At 28.3% G+C, this 21456-nt stretch overlaps 1 long non-coding RNA gene across 1 annotated transcript; it reads right to left on the bottom strand.

Moving 5' to 3' along the window:
• Positions 1-782: 782 nt before the first annotated feature.
• Positions 783-21370, bottom strand: LOC147816821 (uncharacterized). Its single transcript, XR_015432662.1, has 3 exons — positions 21201-21370; positions 14328-14564; positions 783-5243 (listed from the first exon to the last, which is right to left on the bottom strand). It is a non-coding gene; the product is annotated as an uncharacterized LOC147816821 (long non-coding RNA).
• Between the last annotated feature and the right edge of the window lie 86 nt (positions 21371-21456).

Here is a 21456-nt window from a genome sequence, read left to right on the forward strand (position 1 = left end):
CTGTCAACCGAGGAATAAACTTTTATTCAACTCGTTTCACTATGCAGACTATCTTCGTCATAGTTATAAATAATATAGTCAAACAATTTGCTTCATGAAAATGTCATCATGCCAATTACAGCAGTAGTTAATAGGCTAAACTAAAGTTTAGTTTTCATATTGAAAGTTATTTTTTTAAATATAATTATTCAAAAACATTAATTATAAATAATATTTTGTTTTTAGCTTATAAATAAATTCAATTTTCTAGTATTTTCATGGGAAAGCTAAAGAAATTTTGTTTTAAATAAGAAAAAATTATTGAAATGTTCCATAAGTCGTAATCAATTATATGAGTCTGAAGCTTAAGAAGAACTTAAAACAGGATTTTTCTTTGATAACAGATACTACTATGAAACACTTAATCTCGTAAAAATAAAGCTATCAATGAAAATTCCAAAATATTTTTTTTAATATTACAAAATTATTCAGGGAAATAATCTAATTTCAATATTAACAAATATCTATATGTAAGGTAGGCATGTAACATTTAAATTATAAGAAACAAAATATTAATTATAAAAGATTTTTAAACCACTATGCATTTTAAAGCTTGCTCAAGAATTAAGATCGTTATACTCTGTAACAGAATGAATGCAGCTCAGATTTATTTATTTTGTTTCGGAGATAAAAAAAATTCTAAACACGGGCTCTGCAGATAAATCTTAGAATTTTTTTCTTGAGGCTTTGAATCAATTCAGTGATTTCCATAACTGTACTGTCACAAAGCATATATGAGACAGTTTGAATGTTTTAAGATGAATATTTTTAAAATTTCCTCAGGAAGGCTGTTAAGCCTTTGTGAACACCATTTTCATTCATCATTACATGAAATCTATGTGATTTTACTTAGGATCAAATTTAATTCGGACCTTATAATAGAAGGATTTAAAAGCGATTTCACAGCACCAAACTCCCATGGCCATCCAATAGCTCAAAAAATAAAATTGCGTTAAAACCAAATTTTTTTTTTCAAATAGCAAGAGAGCTTTCAATCTTGAGGTTCCCATCCGTAGGGGAAAATGGGAAGAATTTGCAGATGAAAAATGACACACACTTGTGTGCCTCAAACTTTTCAACCCTCACGTTCAGGTTGTACACAGAAAAAACTTTTCCTTTTTTTGTCGAAAAAAAGTAACCATTTTTAAACATATGATAGATGGGTTTGTTAATGTTAGCATTCATTTAGCAGGTTAAAACCTTTCTCACCAAATAGCTTAATCTAATATAGAACACCGATATTTTATTTTTTACACAAGTCTGGTTTTTTAAAATTAAACATTTTATTGCACTTCCGAAATTTCGAGATTCTTCCCTGCCTTTTTAATATTCCAATATAGACTTTACTCTAAAGTTTTGTATTTAAAAATGCTGACTTTAGCAGGAGTGCCAACTTTCCTATTTAGCTATCAAAAATCAGAGCACCAAAATATGATCGGAATATAAATTAGAGCAATTTTAAGTTGTATATACAACCTAATATGATACAGGTATATAATAATAATAAAGTTATGCAAGGATTTACTATTCAACAAAAAAGTAACATTTAGATTTAAAAAAAACTATTTTTAAAAATTATACAACGTTGAAACTTTATAAGATGGTAAAATTAAATGGAATGAATCTTCAAGGTCTTAGTTCCTCAAAAACTGGCCTTCACGGCTTTTTGTCATCTTGCACTTGAACCGCAAAAAATTTATGATCTCAGCATTCTAATATGCTCTTCCATAAGGAGAGAAGATTAGCTTGTTGGAAGGAAAAATACATAAAGTTTCTTTCCCTTTTTTATATGTTTCTATCAAAACATTGTCTTTTTTTTTTTGTAAAATTGTTTGAGGAGTAGAAAAAAATCTCAGATTAGTTGCAGACCATAAAAATTTCATAACTCTTGGCAATTGTGAGGAAAATAAACTTACTTTAAACTGCTTATTACGGAAATTCTTAAAAAGTATACATTTTATTATTCGAAAGTAAGTAGTAATCTTGACAAGGAAAGCGTAATGATTACGGATATTATTGTAATTGTTGGCACCCCTGCTTTAATCGATATAGACTCGAAACAAAACTACAACTTACTGAGCTTGTTTCGAATAGAAAAAATAAGGCATCACACTCGTAGGGCACCACAATCTCAGCAAGTCCGCAATCAGTGAACCACAAAAAGCCTTTGATTATTAAATGATAGAAGTGTGCTTTGTCTTTAAATAAATTCAGAACTTCAAAATTTGTAAGTTAAAAACTTTAAGAAAAACACGATTTTGAACTGTGGCAAAATCGTTCTACGAGTTGCGTGATGTCATTGTAGGAGCTTACTGTGAAACGTTGTTACAAGAAGATAACTTTTATTCAAATGAGGAATAGATGTTTAGTAGTACTAATGAATAAAGCAACATTTTTTTAAAAAAAATTGGGGTCCTTAATTTAAGTATGTTCATTGAATATAATTCATGATAAAGTGATTGTAGACACTCTAAAAATAAAAGTGCCATTTAAATGGCGGTCCGTTAAGATCTGAAAAAATGTTTTTTCTTCCTTTTTCTTTGTTTCACAATAAGTTATTACAATTAGGGTTTCTAACACGTGATTCGGTACCCCCTTCTAGTTAATGCTTTCTACCTTCTCCCTTAAACCCTTTTAACATCCCCAGAACATATGCCTGCAAAAATCCAGTTTTATCTTTTTGAAATACCATCCCGAAATATATGGATGATTAAAATTCTCTATAACCTTATCATAGGTGCAGTTAACGATCAAGGCAACAGAAATTACAGAAAAAATTTTAAGCTTAGAATATAAATATCTGTTTGCAAAAATTTGAGCACCATTGCGTCATCTCCATTTATTTCCAAATTATTCATTTGATTATTTCACTATTCTAACACTTTAATGGCACAAAAATATTTATTTTTTTGTGATTAAGCATAATAACATAGATAAGCATAATAACATAATTCATTCACGATTTAGTAGAAATTTCTCAATAACATTTTTGACCCAAAATTCGGTAGCTTTTTCTTTCTTATCGAATGTATTAATAATAAAGAAGTTGAAAGAATAGGATTTTCAATACATTTATCAGTTTGGAAGTGAAGTATTTGCGTTCTCGGAGACAACAAAACATTTTAAAGAAATTTAATTTGTGTAAGTGCAATACGCATCGTTTTTATTTATTTATTTATTTATTTATTTATTTTATTTTTAATTTGATTTTTATCAGAGTAGAGGGGGTACTGAACCTTTTTCCCTCTTTTTTTCCTATTTATTTTTTTTTTTTTTTTAATTTGGTTTTTATCACAGTAGAGGGGGTACTGAACCTTTTTTCCTCCTCATTTCCTGAAAAATTCCACTTCCTCTTGAATGATGAGATGGAGTTACTCAATTTTCGCAATTACTTTCAAAAAAAAAAACTACTTAGACATTAAATACTACGTAAATTGCCCTAAGCGCGAGAGTAAGTGCAATTTCAATTCAAAACTCATGGTAGGAGAAAATAAAACAAAAGAATGTATAAGATTAAAAGATTGTAAGAGGAAACACAACGCTTAAAATTGAAAATGCGCAAAAGATTAAGGAGTTATTTAACTTTTAGTTGGAAAAAGTTGTCTTTCTATTCAAAATGTAAAACTTTTACTGTCGTGTCTACTTTTTACAGATTTAAAAATGCGTCACACAAATATAGCTTTACTAACTTTACTTATAAATGTCGGAAGAGTAATTCATTTCAATACGTCCTTTGATTTTTTTTTTTTTCATTCTTGGAAATAACAAACTATTGATTATAAATATAATATTTTTAATAATTATAATAAGTTTATTCATATTATAATAATTTTATTCAAAAATTAACCTTTTAACGTTAAGGGTAATGCCATCAAAATAGTTCAAACCTAAGCCTTACTTTTATTTTAATCACATGCCTAATTAAAGTAATACTTGTAATTAATATCAGTTTTGATTAATTTAATTTAATTTAATTACTCTTCCGACATTTACAAGAAATACATAAGTAATTTCAAATTCTAATCATTCCTATTTTAATAAGTTAAATTCGTTTTATAAACAATGTTTCTCAGTTACATTGGTTTATTCTGAGAAAGCGCGTTTTTTTGTCTGATTCTGTAACTTAAATAGATACTTGAAGTAGTTCTTTTAAGTCAATATGATTGACAGTTAATTCGTGAAATTCTGATCATTAAAACGAAAGTTATTCCGGGTGATTTCTTTTATTTTATGCACTGTAAAAGTCCAGAAATAAGCAGCAAGCTGATTTTATGGGGATATGTCTTAATATGTAAGCTACTAATAGGGTATTGAAGGTACCTAATTTTGCTTGTTAATGAATGGAGATGTATTGAAAATCCTGAAAGGTAGTGTATAAAGACAAATATAAATCATATTTTGGGGATAACTTTTTCATATTAAATTGTAATCTATCAAAAGGTACTCTAAGATTGTCCCTTATTTCAAATCTTTACCCTCATATTATTTAACCGAATATAAAAAGTTATCCCCTAATATATAATAAATATTAAAACAATGAATGTTTACCCACAATGAATAGTTAATTTTCGTTTGCAATACGAAAGATTTTTTTTTTTTTTTTTGCTGCTTCTTTATGGCTTTTTAATTAAATTTCGCTGCATTTAATACATTGTTACGAATTTGAGTTATCACTTTCTGAAGTATTCGATTTGGAACGATTCTATCCTCATTTCACATTTATAAATTTTTCAACTCCTTTTATTTGTAATACATTGTTATTACGGTTTGCGAATTTCAATTTCGAGTTATTACTTTTTGACATGTTCCGTTGAATAATGATGTCACGTCATTCGGTGATAGTTTTTTCGGAAGTTACTTATTATACGAGTGTTAGGAATTATGATCACGTCCGTTTGATCATGGGCCGCTGGAGTCAGGAAGTCTCGTTTTATATAAATATGTGATACCATGGGTCGAGAAGGGAGATATATGTGATCATGGTCCTGATAATGTCTGGCAAAATGGGCGCCATCAAGACGATCGAACACATGGATCAAGACATATTGATCAGATTAGGTGGAGTTGACTGGACATTTGAGCTCAGAACATTACGACATGATACATACGGGAAGCAATGATACAAAAATTTTAAAAAATAATCTGAAAATGTACTTATCTATTTCCGGCCCTGTCCACAATGACGTGCAACTTGCTGTTCCTGTCTGCAAGACAAAACACCAAATATTACACCCAAAAAAAAACTTATGGAAAAAATAACAAAATTCATTTTAAAATAGGGTTTTGGTTTATTTAAAACTAAGGAGAAAATAACATTTTATGTCCTGAACTTAAATAACTAAACCGTTGAAAAGCAATTCAGAAAAGTATTTCGTAATATTTCATTAAACAATGCATATACAATAAATCACAAACAATTTACAGAATAATTCCACGTCATATCATTCACTTTTAGTTTGAACCTCCCTCCCCCTACACTCGATTTTAATAAAATTTGGTGGATTTGGAAGCACATCATAAAATTAAACTTGAAAATTGTGAACAATAAACTTATGAAAAACTGAAGTTTTCATTAAAAAAAAGACAAACTTGCAGAAATATAAGTGGAGGCTACTTTTTTCTAAAGATGTACTGATGGTCACTAAAATTTTGCCCCGTCATATTAAATCTTCTACACAGCCAGTTCCAGGTAACCAGCAAAGATTTTATCTGCTACCCAGCAGATTCCAGGTAACCGGTAAAATTTGGATTTATCATCGGGCAATATCCGGTTATATCCGGGCGGGTATTAAAATACATAATATAAAAAAAGAAAAATATAAAATATTGAAATATAAAAATCCCATAATTGTCTATCAAACCAATATTTCACAAGATAAAGCTCTAAAGAGAGCTATTTGGCACTTATATAAATAAAAAAGAATATTTTTTTATCATTTTAAACTAACACAAAATTAAAATTTATGATAAAAAAGTATTGAAAAACACGAGATACTTCGCATTAGAGCTGTACAGTCCGCAAAAAAAAAACGAATCACCCTGAATAACTTTCGTTCTAATGATCGGATTTTCACGAACTAAGTGTCAATCTGAATGGTTCCTGGGGGTGATCTCAAATATGTTAATTAATTAGTTCTAATTATTAATTAAGTTACTAAATCAGACGCAAAAACGAACTTTCTCTGAATAAACATAAATTTTTTTTTTACATATTTGGAATCTAGACACTTGAATTAGGGAGGGGGGGGGGTACACAAAATTTTAAAACAATTGGGTGGTAAATTGGGCAGCAATAAAGGTGTATATATTTGGCGATAGTCCAGAAAACCGCCAAAAAAAGTCGCCTGCGCAAATAAATATTTTAGGATAACCCATTGACTAATTCAAAAGAGGAGTGCTTAATTTTACTAGGTTGCTACGCAACCAAGCTCTGATAGTAAAAAAATTGAAATAATGTTCAGTGATTGCTCGGAGAGGTTTAATTTATTGTTAATAGAAAATATCTCGAAGTTTCTAGGCAATAAACAATTTTTTTAGGGGATTTCTGTCCAAAAAGCAAGAAAAAAAATATTTTAATCTCTTTCGAAAAGTAAATTTGAATCGATTTATAAATTATTTATTATAGTTTTTAGAATTTAAATACATGAACTTTTTATCTGATATTATTTAGATTACACTGTTTTTACTATATTTATTCGAGGATTTTATACTAAAATCAAATTAACATAACTCATTATAGCTATATACAAAATTTTAGGGATAATCATTTTTACAGCTTTAATCGAGTCTTCTAGTCAAGAAAGTTTGAAGAAAAAAAAAAGTGCTTGAAAAATAAAATGTAGATTGTATAATAATTCGAATGCACATTCACAAGGTTTTCTATAATTTACGATATTTCTTTTTTCTATAACTCAAGGAATTGCTGAATGTTTAGTGGCATTTTAAAAAGATTGAAATATGTTATGTTTAAGAATAAGGTATTGAAATAATATGTTGGATATTGTAGGATTCATTGTTTTCTTCATTCTACTAGATATTTAGGTTACATCGTTTTCTTTGGATAAAGATGATTAGCAAATAGCATCCTCATGTTTCGATACATTCTGAAACTTATACGTTCGCAAATTCACCATAAAATGTCGCACAGCATATTCTTCAATTACGATAAGCTACATTTACCACCAAATACTGCTACTATGATTATTTTTGCTTTCTTATATATATCTGATGCTCTCTTTTTAAACAGAGCTCGTAAGATCCTTAAGATACTGAAATGGGGGCACAAAAACTTAAAAGATAAAATATTTAATTTCATAAACTCAAAATATCTGGTGTCAAAATGTTAATTTTTAAGTTAAATATAACCTTTACAATATTGATGTTCTTACATTTTTAAAGATCACATGAATCCTGATAAAATATTAAAATGCATATGTTTACTTTAACGAGTGTAAAATCCTTATCAAAATAATGATCAAGACCCAAATGTAAAACAGTATAATTGACGATAAAAACTCAACTGGCTTCAAAACATATGAAGAGGGAAGTAAAAGTCGACATGTTTCGAGATTTCAAATATAATCGCCCATTCTCAAGATTTGTCAGGCTTGGATAACTTATGACTTTTATTATTGGACGCTCAAAACATGTTATTTATATTATCATCTATTATTTTTTTTAAATCAATGAAGTTTTTATATTTTCGATTCAGTTTCTTGGGATTATCCACTTAGTTACACAACATATTAAATTATTTCACTCGATATTAGAATAAGTTTTACATATGTTATAGGCACAAGTTCTTAGATTGAAAAAATAATAATTCACTACTTTGTAAAAAAATCAGTGCAGTAAAAAAAAAATTTTTTTTTTTGCTGCAAGCCTTAACATTTTAATTTAAGGTCATAAAAATATTCCGTTTACAATTGAAATTTCAAAAGTCGAATGTGAAAATGGAATGTCCCCTAGTACCAGGAATCGAAATTAAATAGTTACAAGGACAACTTTTTTAAACAAGTTAGCGTTTCCGTCTAACTCGAAGTTGCTTGAAAAGGTATTTTTCATATATCGATTCAAAAGTTTATTCTACATATATTTCAGGGTATACTTTCGGAGTATTTCGATCGAATTTATTTTTACACACTTATTTGCTTAAAATTATTAAATAATTTACTTAAAATAAATTATTTAAGCTACATGATTTAATGCATTTATAGTATAATAATAAACGGAGCTTCCAACGCATATCCTTAACCTTAATACCGCTATCATTAAATAAATGGAATACGCTTAGATAAATAATAAAAGTTAATTTTTCCCTCGTTTTAATTTTCAAGGAATAATATGTTTCGATCAAACAGATTTCATTCTGGAAATAGCGAAATTATTGAGTAGGTCCCTAGGAACAATATCATTCTTATCCTCTTTTGACGAAATATAGGAAAAATTAGTTTTCACCGTTTCTGTAAAAAGTATGTTAGCCTACTTTGCCACGTTTTTTTAAAAATTTTTTTTTATTAAAATAAGTTCGGAAATTGTGTATTTTTTATAGCATTTTTTTTAAAAATCAGATGACTTTAAAATTGGCACAGCTTCGGAATCCTTACAAATTTCAATTTTTAGTATTTCCTGCTTAACAAAATAAGGCATTTTCCTGATAACAAATTATACTACAATAATATCTTGGAAATCATGCTAAAGTAAAAAATTAAACAAAATAGTTTAGTATATTATCAGAAAAAAAGTCTACTTGGTATCATAAAGAGTAAAAGATATAATGAAATAATTAGTGAATCACACGTGGTCAGATAATTAAAAATTTAATTTCACAACTAGGATAGTAGGACGACATTTAAGATACTGAGATATTTTAAAGACACTAAAAAAATTGGCTACGTATTCCACAGCTTTGTATGTTCGGTATCTTTATCTTCTTTGTAGTGACTTCTAAAACATCAACACTATTTTAAATAATCTAAGTTGAAGTCACAAGAAACAAAAAAAAAAAGACAATCAATAATTTATATTCTTTTTTCAAAGAAAAATAGTATGCTAAGTAAATAATAAGCTGCTTTGCATTAAATAATTTTAAACAGCTGAATGTTTTTAATTTCTTAACAAGGTTTTATTCTTAGCTAGCAGACAATAATTCTTTTAAAAAAAAACTTGACTATAATTTAAAAAGGAAACCTAAATTAAAGAAAATCTAAATTAAAGTTCTAAAAAATTTATTAGTATATTAATGAAGAAATAATAAACGTAAAATGGTAAAGAATAAGATTTTTAAAATGTTAAAATTTAATTAAATAGTTGGCAAAATAGTTCTGCGATACACTTCCGGAAATTTTTTTTAAGATTAGGATGATATAGGGTAAACCAACAAATGAAGGAGCATTTCATAGATATTTCTTAGAAATAAGATTCTAAACGTTTTAATTTAGATTGATTGGTAACAGTAGCTTACTACCTAACAATAGGAAGTCATCTAACAATGCATTTAGTTACCTGGTCTTTGAGTCTTCTCTGGAAAAAGTTTTGAATGTGTTAGTATCTGTTCAACGCCTTGTTTCTTTGACAAAATTATAAGGTCAGTGTTTGTTGTTATCCGTGTAAACTACAATTAATTGCATGTAATAATGCTTTTTTTCTCATTGCGATTGCGATTTAAAATATGGTCATTGAAGTTACGTTTTATTTATTTTAATCATCATAACATAAGCAAGTACTGAGATTAGGGGGTGTTTATTAACTGGATTACCGAACGATGAAAAACCAATGAATAAACAAGTGTTGTGGGATTTTTTCAAGTTAATGAAAATAAAAGAAAAATTTTAATTTTCTTGTACCTTTTGTCATATTATAAATCAAAATTATGTTAAAAATAAAAAAAACTTCTAACCAGTGAAGGAATAGGCATGTTCCTTCACTGAAAATAGATTTCCAAGTGAATGAATAGTATGTGTGAAGTATGATTTTACATGGATAATTAGTAGTTCAGCGACATAGAGGACTCCTAAAATTCAGTTAAATGTTGCATGAATAGTTCCTATAACAATTTCATTTAAATATGCAAATTTAATTGCTGAATTTATTTAAAGAATTATAATAATAATTAATTTATTATTTATCTTTATAAATGTAGTGATTAGTTATTACATCATACCTTAGACACCTTAATAAACTATGTTAATTAACTAAATATAACAACTAAATATAATAATGAAAGCTTGAATAGAAAATTTCTTTGCAGGATTTTGTGCCAATAATTAGCTAAATTATTATCTTATTGCCGTCTTTAATGTCCTAACGGGAACTGGTAGGAAAAATCCATTTAAAGGCAATTATCTAGGTGAAAAATGGGTGTGAAGTTTTTTTAAGGCGACATCCACCGATAACTCAGTGCAATGCGAAGATAATTTCAAAAGGCAAAACTTCCCTTAGAGAATAATATTCGAAATACTGGTTTTAAGGACTTCAGAAGAATCTTTAGGAGTGAAGTAGCCCTGGCATCTTTTTATAAAGTGATAGCATTTACAATGCAAATGAAACAAGAGTTGAATACTGCCCTTAAACGGGAAAAATCTTCGGCCTTAAAAATTATAAGGATTTATATTTTAAAGTACCTAGGAAAGAAAAAGTACCTCCATTGGTAGTTTTTCCTTACAGAAGAATTCGTAGAGATTTTACAGAATCAGTCCCTGCTACATATTTCATTGGAAAAAGCTGTTCATGAAATGAAACGATGACCGCAGCAACATTTTAAAAATATATTGCAAATGTTTCTACCCATGGCTAATTAAAAATGCAATCAAATTCCATATTTTGCTTCTTCTGGATAGGTATAAATCTCATATCAATTTGAAACTGAGCAAGTTTTGTTCCTCAAAACAAATTTTCTGGTTTAGTTTTCTACCTAATTCTTGGACATCTCTCGTTAGATCTTGAAAACAAAAGAATTGTAAAACAATATGTCTAGAAAATTTTACATCCATTTTTAAATAAGATTTGAGGCATCAACTGATGAAGTTAAAATGCTTTTATGAAATGCGATATTTTTCCATTCGATGTAGAAAACGTTGACAGTAACAAATGCATGCAAAACAGACACCAAGAGTTAATGAGCAAGACAACTTATCAGCAAAACACATGCTTCGAGAGTAACGATGCACTATTTCTTCAGAAGTTTGAGAAGGAAATCTCACAAGTTATGTTGCAAATTTTTAAAGGAACATTGACAGAAAAGTTTAATCTCCCAAATATCCAATAGCCTGTGCTTTTCTTAATATTGAAGAATTTATTTCAAAAAGAACAATTGTATAATCAAATTTTGGCTCTGAAGCTGAGACAACTAACATTAATAATGAAAGTATCTTGAAAACTGATTTTGAGATAAGTCCTCTTGAGGCATTGTTAGTTGCAAAAACAATTGGTTTCATAAGTAACTACTAGATATAAGTCAATGAGAGATGGGTTTTACTCAAACTTCGAAACTCCTTTTTCTCATTTATTATCCAGTGAGAAATTCTGGAAATGGAACTGGAAAATCAAAAGAAATTTCGAAGATACATTTACATTGGCCAAAAATTTGGAAAAAAGAGGAAGGTTAAATCAAAAGAAAAAGAAATAAATTACTCATGACGAAGAGAAAAAAATACTTAAAAAGATTTTAAAAAAAGCTTAAAAAATATGGAGAAAAGAGTAAACAAAAAAATGATCGAATTATAATAATAATAAAAACATCATCGGATTACACAAGGATAAACATTCATAATTTAGAACGGACTATTAAACTGTGAGAAAAAAATGAAAAACATTTTTTTAAAATTATGTATTCAAAAATATATTTTACTTTCCATTCCATGACTGAAAAAAAGTAATATTTTCCACATTAACTATGGTTATATGTCGTAATTCCAAGAAAAATCTTGCTTTTAGACATTTGTGGGGCCTATGGATTCCTAACGAGCATCAAACATTCTCAAAATTAAGTGCTCATTCACTGGAAAATTTAGTGTTTATTCAGTGGTAAGAACTGTTCCTTCACTTGGTCATCTTACTACTTATTATTTAAACTACCAAAAGCTTAAAACAATATTATGTAAGTTATCTAACTTTTTTTTACATAATTTGCATTTAATAACAAATATGTCGACACCATCATTTAACTAAAATTTCAAATTTTGAAATTTTTATGAATTTTTTTTAAAGGCAAGCTAAGTTTAAGTGTTCTTTCATTGTTTAGTTTACCCTATGAGATGTTGAGAAATTTGCGATGTTGTGAGAGATGTTTAAAAATGTTGACTACGTATTTTTATTAATATTTATAAAATATATATTCAAGAAATTGATAAATATATTATTCCAAATCTATGCATACGTTTGTATATTATTGAAATTGTATCAGTTATTGAAAAACAAAATAAAAAAAAAATAAAAAATAATCCCATTAAATAAGCACAATCTGGTGTATTCTATCAGAAGCACGCTTTTTTAAAGCTAGACATTTGTTGAATAAAGTGTTTTTTATTCAAAATTCTTTACTAGATTGCAAATAAATTATTAAATGACTAAAAAAGAAACATCGCATTTTATAGTGTGAAAGAAATAAAAATAAAAAGATTAGCAAACGATTATTAGCGAAAAAAATATGAATGAAATTTTACGCTACGCGTGCGAAGTCAAGTTCCTACCAAGTTTATCACATTTTAATATTAATCACCCCAATTAGTTATTTCTTTATTGCTGCCAAATTATTTTTTTAAAAATAATTAATTTTAATTTTTCTCAGCTTCTAATAAATAAAAACAGTTGAAACTTTAGATTTTTCAATTGAAAAATATGTAGATTAATATGGTATGAAAAAATTCATACCTTATAATTCAATATTTTTTCATCCTCACTTTAATTAAATAATAAAAAATAATAAATAATTATTAAAAATTATTTTTTGCAGGAAATTATCTTTGGGTAAATGAGTTTTACGAGTGGGTGCAATTTTTTTTTTAATTGCTTCATTAGTTTTGAAAATATGACTGAAAACGCAAAAAGCGAAATTAACATTAAGGGGTACGAACTTTGAATCGCTCTCCTGGCTAAACTATGGGGACCACTTTTCCCAGATTGCGGCTACCCCCTATATTTTGAAGATAAGAAATCCAAATATGTAAAAAAAATGCATGTTTATTCAGAGAAAGTACGTTTTTGTGTTTGATTTCGTAACTTAATTAATAGTTAGCACTAATTAATTAGCATATTTGAGGTCACCCCCAGGAACCATTAAGATTTACACTTAGTTCGTGAAAATCCAATCATTAGAACGAAAGTTATTCAGGGTGATTCGTTTTTTTTTTTGCGGACTGTAGAATGGGGTATAGGCAACGGTCAGGGAAACATCCCTGAAGAGGATCCGAAGAAGTGCCATCACAACTTTGATCTTCTACAGAGGCTCTTTCGATTTGGTTGCCCTATAACCTGCGCGTGAAGTCGAGCATTTTACAGTAGAGCAGTTTAACGAGAACAGATACCGTGCTCTCTCGGTCCCTGCGCAGGTTGATCAAAGTGACCACCCACCCACTTACTGACCACAGCCAGTAAGGCTTGACTTCGGTGTTCAACTGGAAACCACCATGTCTTTACTATCAGTTCACTGCGGGACTTAAAACACAAGATTAAGGAAGTTAGTATTAGTATAAAAGGTTATAAAGTTAAAGGAGGGGAAAAAATACAATACTGGGACATTTCGAAAACGCAAAATACTTTTCCTTATTTAGCATTTATTTTGAAACATTACTTTTTTTAGAAAAATGGGCTGAAAAAAATTTTAACAAAAGGGGTAAAAAAAATCATAATATTTACACTTAGATTAAAATTCTATATACGAATATTTTCAATTAAAAAAGACCGAGCAGTGATGGCTCAGGGGACAGAGTGACCACACCGACCACACTGCTGATGTTAAATATCCTCTGTGGTGGACGGATCATGGGTGAGAGTCCCCTTGCCATCAGGCTAACTGTGAGAGTTTTTCGAAGTTTTCCGAAATCATGAAAGACAAATGCGACTTAGTTCCATCAAGAAGTCCTCCATGAGGGCAAATTTCTCCCAATACTTGATCCAGGAGTTCTCTTTTCTTCTGGATTGGATTCAAAATTACATGACTACGGGGTTGAACATCAGTATTCTTAAACCCAAACATTTAATGAGATAAAATTAAATCAACGACGATTATAAAATAAAATAAAAATAAAAAAGACCACAATAGCAATTAATAAATCAATATGAGTACTTACAATGACCAGTAAACTAATTCCAGATTAGATTGCCAGTTCAATCAGGTTCCCGTGGTACCTCGTGAAACTGTTTTACAGTAAAGTGTTCTACTTCGCACACAGGTCGTCAGGGCTACCAAAGCAGAAGAGCCACCCCCTCTGAAGAGGATCAAAATTAGGTAGGCATGTCTTCGGATCATGCAACAATGTTTCTTTAGTAAGGGGCCCCACTGCTATTTCCAGTAAAGGCGTTACTACCTAAAAAAATACCAAAACATATTTATAATTTTTCAATTGTATGATACACACACACACACACACATATATATATATATATATATATATATATATATATATATATATATATATATATATATATATATATATATATATATATATATATATATATATATATATATATATATACATAGATATATACATAGATAAAATATTGTAAGATATCAGTGATTATTTAATCCGTGATAAAACCAATTCAAAATGAATAAGGGAAAATACGATTCATTCGAGGGAGGAGGGCTTTTCTTCAAATAAACTACATATATGCAAATATATAAGAGAAACACCTAAAACAATGGTATCTCAATTCTTTGAAATCAGATTTTAGAGTGATTGGGGTAAAAAATTGGATGTCCAGGTCAAAGAATAAGTTTCCCTGGCAAAATCCTCAATCCTCATACCTTTGGCCCACTCTGAACTGTCGTTATATTTGTAAAAACCTAAATAGACATAATCTGCTACATCCCTGTAATCGGGAAACAGTAATAAAATCATTCTTGAAAAAACATTAATAAAGACAAAGTTCGCACAGTCTAATTTAAAACACAAAAACCACGTTTTTCCACGTGAACAAAATTCCAATTCAAGTTGTAATTTTTTTTAATTGATAGCAAAATAAAGAGCTCCATTCTAATCGGAAGCTACCTTTTGGTGATAATATCGGTTTTTGGCGAAAATAGACATGATAATCCCAGGGTACGCAGAGAAGAGAAAGTATTAAAAATTAGTTCTAAATTACAACGGCAGCAATTAAAAATTACAAACTCTTCTGTTAAAAAAAATTACATGTTTAGCACATCTTAATCGTCATTGGTATTATAAAAATATTAATTTGCATATTCGTATAGTACATCTATAACTAACAAATTCCTGTATTAATCATTTCTGAAAAATAAGCTGATTGTAATACTAGACTCTACAATTTTAATTTATTTCTGAATCTAGTTATCAGTAGAACGTAATTACTTCAACTAAAACATTCATTAAATTCAGGAACTCTTTTCAGATGTTTTAGAATAATGTAAGACATTCAACAAATATTTACTGTAAAACTAAATGGAAAAATAGTCAAAAAGATCGTGAAATTGACGGTAATGAAAAATCACGTTGGTACCTAATATATATGTAACTTATTATTAAAAAAAAGACAGCTGAAAAAGAACATTAGAAATAAACAGCACAGTTAATTTAAAACTTCAAATTGGTATTAAAGAAACAAATATAAAACATAGCTTATCATGAAAAAGAGAAAGAGTAAAATTCACAAACGCCGTTCTGAGATTTCTGCTGTGACGAAAAAAATTCACGTGGAACCGATCTTCAACTGAACATTTATAAATGAAAAATAAAATTAAGATTTTTCTTCAACTCTTCGAATTAGCGGGTAGTGTAATCTGTGTTATATTTGTGTAAATTAAGTGCTTTAACGTCTGTGTGTGTTCTTAATTTCTAGATTTTTCAGTTGATATTTATTTAAGAAGCTTAATATTTATAACAAAGATAAAAAAATGGATTTTACATTAACGTTTTGTTATAAGTAACCAAATAAAATCATATTTTAAATATTTCGAAATTCACAAAACTAAAAAAAAATTTTATCCCAGAAAGGATTCTTTAAGTAATTAAAAAGTTCAATTAGTTATTAAATCAAACAAATTTATAAACACAGTTTTGTATTCCGTCCATAATATTCTTAAACTATTTTTTGTAGCTGAATCAAATTACCTTTTTAAGAGATACGCTAATTTCTGTTGTCAAATCTAAGTAACATTTTGTAATAGAAAATAAAGTAATGTTAACTTAGTTATTGCCATCGATTAACCGATAGCTAGGTAATCGATTGTTATAATATAATCGATTTTCAACATTTTCCTCTTAACCAAAAGATAATTTTCATCCAATAAATTAATGTTCAATTTATATATTTTAGTAATATTAATCAAACTAATCAAAATTCTTCGGTAAAGAATTTTAAATAAAAAAATCCACAATATCGAAAAAACTTGAGAAAAAAATTAAAAAGTTCATGTATTTTTCGGGAATAAAATTATTTAAAATTTAGATTTCGACATTCAAAATCACATATTAGTCTAAAAATATATATAAATTATATTTTGATTTTCAATCATGGTTAAACTAGAGAGAAAAAAATATTTCATTTTTGGCATTAAATTAATGTTTTTAACGGTTATAATATTATATATATAACCGTTATTATATATATAACCGTTATATATATATATATATATATATATATATATATATATATATATATATATATATATATATATATATATATATATATATATATATATATATATATATATATATATATATATATATATATATATATATATACATATACATATACATATACATATACATATACATATATATATATATATATATATATATATATATATATAGAAAAACATCAATGAAACAGATAGGAAAAGTAAAGAATTTATGTTTTAAATTTGAGTACTACAATAGAAACAATATTTAAAAATATATAGCAGCATTTTTAAACAAATGTACTTAGCTTGGACACATAAAAAAATGAATTTAACATATATAAAATTAAAATTTTAAAAACAACGTTTTTTAAGAAGTAGACAATAACGTAGAAATAATTCTATGTTTGTCATTAAAAGTAACTATAAACGTAAGGTAAACGATAAATACGTTTGAAAGACGGTCGGTATTGGCTGCCATTGCAGATAGGATTACTTTCTCCTTTTTTTCTTAATTCCATAAAAAGTTTTAAAGAAGTTTTTCATTTTATTACTTTCCTTTTTGTTATTGACTAAGTTTACGCCAGAAAGTGATCGGATTTTCAACTGGAATTAAAAATTGAAACAAATTTTAGCTTAGAATTTTTAGGAAATAGTAATTTGTTGTAGCCAAGGTCAAAACATCATTTGAAATTTAAACACTCTAACTAGACGAAAAGTAATCGCAATTTTGTTTGGTAGGAAATTTTGTTTGGAATATAATTGTAATGATATTTTTTCTTATCGCTTTCAGGGAGCTATTAAAACATGTATTGTCTTTTTTTGCATAAAGCTCAAGTCGAGATTTGAATGCTTTGGCTAATCGGAAAGTTTTCGAAATTTCGATTTACAATAAAAGCTACTTCTAGCAATCAGAAAAAATGATAGAAACTTCCGCAAACAGCTGAGCGGCTCAAGGGATAGAGAGCTTTTTCCTTTAAATGAGGTGAACCGGGTTCGAATCCCAGAGATGGATGGTCGATGCGAATACCGCGTCTGATTTACACCGACAACAGTGCTGACGCAAAATATCCCCAGTGGTAGACGTATCATGGGTTAGAGTCTCCTTGCCGACAGGCTTACCATGGAAGTTTTCGAGGTTTTCCTCTCCATGTAACGCTAATGCGGGTTATAATTCCATCAAAAAGCCCTCCACGAAAGCAAAATTTCTCCCAATACTTGATCCAGGAGTTCCCTTGTCTTCTGGATTGGGTTCACAATTACAAGACTACGGAGTTGAAGATAAATAGTCTTAAACCCAAAAGTAGGGTTGGCTGTTCAACGACGGTTTTAAAGCTCTCCCAGTTTAAATTTTAGTCCTCTAGATCATCAAAGATAGGTCGAAAGTTTTCATGATTCTAGCCAAATACATACAAAAGCGATTTAATAAAAGCGTAGCAACCAATGGTTAAAGCTAAACAGTTGTCTATTAAGCTCACATTTTTGTTAAAGATATAAAGTATTTTTTAAAGGTAATGCAAACCCATAATATCTGAATAGAATAACTGACATTTATTTCTCATGAATATAAAGATAATATTGTATATGAGAAAACAATTTTATTTAAAGTGTATATAAGTTTTCACATCTTTAATTTCAAGCTAAGCTTGGATTCTAAACCAACTCAATATACACCGAAGAGCCATTATATTATGTCCACCCATCTATAACAATGGGCTCTCCCAGGTTTTCATGGTTTCTCGCCCAGGAACAATGTTTTCATGGGGCACATTAGAACCCATAATCCTCATAGAACAATCCCTGACGTTTGTAAGCTACTTGAACATAGTTGCAGACCAGGTTCACCCATTCATAGCAACAGTTTTTCTTGCGGGGGATGGTGCTTACCAACTGGATAATGCACCATGTCATAAGGGTTGAATCGTCGAGGAACATTCCAGTCACTTTCAAGTCATGTCTAGGCCCCTAAATTCACCTGACCTTAATCCAATAGAGCATTTGTGGTCCTACTTGGAAAACCAAATTCGTGCTGCCACGCTACCCCCTCGCAATGTGAGGGAATTGCAGGATCAGTTGGTGAGCGCTTGGTACTAGATACCTCAGACTACCTATCAGCACCTTGTGGAATCAATGCCACGGCGGGTGCTAGCAGTAGTGAGGGCTAAAGGTGGTCCTACATGTTATTAGCAGGGTGGTAATAATGTAATGGCTCTTCGGTGTATAACTTCTAAAAACAACTTTTTAAAAAAAAACATTTTTTCTCCATATTTAAATGCGTACTTTACATTTCATTAGCAATTTCGTATAAAAAAAAGTGAGTAAACGATTTAAATGTGATAAAACTATTTCAAGAAATATAAGTACAAATACTAAAAATAAAAATAAAAAAAATTTGTTTTGAAAAATATTTTTAGTTTTTAACTGTATGAAATATTTAGATAAATTTAAAGAAAACAGTTCAGAGGAAAAATAGGGTTGATACAGGGCTATTAAAATATCACATAAGCACTTAACATTGGGAGAGGGTTAGTGATTTTAATATTTTTGCTGATAAGAGAGGAGGAATATAAGTAATGCTTATGTTAAAATTGTCTTATTTCTATTATTTTTCTTAAAATGCGAAATAAAAACTATAACATGAAACTGCACGTTGAAAATTTTCAAATTTGATATAATGTTAAATTTGGGGAGATAAAAAAATTGGAAAAAAGTTTGTTTGAAGTGTTCTGTACACACACGGGCAAAACACAAAAGATCCAAAAAAATATTACTATCAAAATTATATACATTGAATTATAACAAATTTCGTTCAAAGCGAAGTTCAATCTTATATTTGAATTTAATCCTAGAACAAAATTAATCCTAAATTTAGAATCAAAGATTGAGATCACACTTCTAAAATAAATGAACCTAGAAATTAAACCAAAATAACCTTACATATTTTTAAATAAATGAATATCATTCAGTCTTATATTTAATGTTTTTATGACAATTTAAAAAAAAAAAAACATGAACATGAGTGAATGGGGTTTCATGAAAAAATAAGTTACATTTTAGGGGTAAAGAAAGTTCACTTAAGAGACATGTAAATTCATTATTATGGCCAATTTCTTCTTTTAGAATATTGCAAATTTTAATTGCAATTTTTAAAAATGAGAAATCAATATTTAATTTTTAATCTCATTTGGGAAATAATTAAAGTACAAATAAATTTAATTCATGTGCCTTACAAGCCATATTATTTCATGCAATTAATATACATTTTAGAGCAATATTTATGAAATGCATAACACTATATGATAGTTTTTAACAATCCTTCAGTAATAATTAAAAAATAATGATAAAAATAGCTTCAGAAAAAAAATTAAAAATTTTAAAACAACATTTTTTAATTATCTGTGTTGAGTAAGGAACATAAATATTACAAGTATGTTTTAAATTATAAGTATGTCAGAGGAAAAATTTACTTACTTTTTTACAACTATTAAAACTAAATTCTTAAAGCTAAATTTCGTGATCGCAATGTGCGACTTTTAAATCATTGGAATAAGAAACGTGATATTTATAGTGTTTGCGAATCGTAATATTTGAATTTAAAATAGTACGGAGTAAGGCTAGGAATTCAGGGGCTCTAGCACGGAGAAGAATCAAAGTTTAATTTTAAAATCACGTGAATATAAACCGGGATACATAATTTTAAAATACTGATAATAACAATTCCTGAGATGCAAATCACAGTGTGTTACTTTTAAATCAAGTGAATATGAGTCACGATGCGTGGTTTGAAATTTCATAAATAAGAATCATGATGCTTGATTTTAATATTCCGTGAGAACGTTATTTGTGTGTTCTTATATATATAAAATTTCTAGATAATTTTCTTAAGCAAGCATGTAAGACCCGTAAAAATTACTTAAGTAACAATTCAATTCTTTATTCTTTAATTTATACTATCTTTATCTGAATTGATATCGAAAGATTGATATAAAAACTGTGATTTAATCTGTGTCCGATAGGAGTTGTGTCAAATATCTATAATTATACAAATTTATTCATAAACATCTTCCTAAAATAACTTTGTAAGAATATAAGATTTAATAATTGATAATCATTCCTTACACATACCATTTTAAAGTATAATACATCTCTATTGAAATTTAACCTCACACAAATCAGTGTATATAAATACATAAATAAAAATCCGAAATTGATGAAAATAACTGCATTTCTTAAGAAACAAATCTATGAATAAAAATAAAAAATCACTTCAATCACAACTATTAGCGTAAACAATTATGAAATAAATGCAAAAACTAAGCGAATAGTAATAACGAATTATATAGCAACTGTAATGGAAACTTACTTGATAGATCACAAGCCAGACTTGAGTTGTTACTTTCAGTCTCGAAAACCACTAACATATATCTATACCACTATGTTACAAATACCACTATACTTTGACACAAACAAACAACGAACACAAAGAACAAACTTATATTTAACGTCTCTTATCAAATTACAGAAACCTTAAAAATTAAATCATGTTCTACAAGAAGAGAGAGAATTCTAATTTGTTTTGTGTTCCAGGGTTGTTATAATCCTTGTTCTCCCTAATTAGT

The sequence above is a fragment of the Parasteatoda tepidariorum genome, chromosome 1 (assembly GCF_982258835.1).
Source record: "Parasteatoda tepidariorum strain Cologne lab strain chromosome 1, Ptep-v5.0, whole genome shotgun sequence".
Lineage (NCBI taxonomy): Eukaryota > Metazoa > Arthropoda > Arachnida > Araneae > Theridiidae > Parasteatoda > Parasteatoda tepidariorum.